Source organism: Mixophyes fleayi, chromosome 4 (assembly GCF_038048845.1).
Source record: "Mixophyes fleayi isolate aMixFle1 chromosome 4, aMixFle1.hap1, whole genome shotgun sequence".
NCBI classification, from domain to species: Eukaryota; Metazoa; Chordata; class Amphibia; order Anura; family Limnodynastidae; genus Mixophyes; species Mixophyes fleayi.
The window spans coordinates 171,733,365-171,734,803 of record NC_134405.1 but is presented as its reverse complement, the minus strand read 5'-3'; positions in this window follow the sequence as shown (position 1 = coordinate 171,734,803).

Genomic DNA, 1,439 nt, shown 5'->3' with positions numbered 1-1,439 from the left:
CTGCAGACTCTACTGTGCTTCAATTGGCTAAGTGACAGTCACTCAGCTAAATTAAGTTTTGACATGCCCCCCTACACTCACCATGGAGGAAGATGGAGGCAGCACAGCATAGCGAGGTCCAAGTAATGGAGTGTGCGTGTGTGTGTGTGTGTGTGTGCATGAGAAAAGGAGTGTGCATGAGATATGTGTGTATGAGAGAGCGAGCGTGAGTGTGCTTAGAAGTAAATAATTCTCTTACACCATTTAGGTTCATATGACTGCAAAATACCATTAATGATATGGAAACATGGGTGTCTCTTGAACTCATAAAGTAGTATGAAAACCTGGAGATGTAACTAATAAAAGTGATATATGTGCTAATCAAAGCTGTGTTTCCCTGTAATGTTTTGTATCACTCTACACAATATAAGTTTAACTGGAACCAAGCAAGTGCCAATTTCACCACACTGAGTACCCAAACCAAAGGCAAGGAAGGTATTTAGCCTGTTGTTAATCACTTCTTAGAATATGTATGTGGATTAATGTTTGTACATCAAAATGGACATCATTTGAGGGTGGTTTTAAGGATTTGCTGTTGGTGAGTTATTGTTAAGGCATCCGATAGAGATAAAAGGTTTTTGTTTTCTTTACTTTATACACCACAGAGATGTATAGAACAAGTACGTATGTCACAGGGAATAGGTTTCATATTTGAAAGCCTTCTGATGCATTCATGAGGGAAGTGATGGGTGTTGAAATATGGAAAAGGTCATGGAAAAATAGAGGCTGCAATACAGAGTGCAAGGCAGAAACATTCTTAATAAGGAAAAAGGAAGAGAGAATAGATATTGTAGAGGGATTCATAAGCACGAGTAAAGTTTTATTTGATTACATCGTACATGGGAACCCAGTATCATACCATAGAGCTACAAAAGACCAATCGTTATGATGATATTGCAATGTACATTTTCAAAGTTTCACTTTTCAAACACAGCATAAAGCAAAATAAAATCTATGCATCCATATAATTGTAATTTCAAATAAATTATCAGTAAAATCTCAAGACCCTGTCTGTTAGTAGACTGTTTGCTACTTACTATTGAAACACTAAATGCATGACCGTATCTACTCCCATCTTGATTATTCCAAGCTTTACAAAATTCTAATTGCTTCAATCTCTTCTGGAAGTTTAAGATTACTTACTAAATATTCAAATGATGCAGCAACTCTCTGAAAATGAGTTTCCTACTTGTTAACTACTGGGAACTATGTAAAATTGGATTGTAATAAAGCACAGGGTCCTACATAATTATTTACATATCTGTATTTCTCACTGTTTCCTTTATATCCTCCAGTCACACACTACATAGCACCTCCCACTTGCATCTCCAATATATTTCCTGATATTTTCTACTTCCTAGCAGTCCCAGAAATTACATTTCTTTTACAAATGTACTATA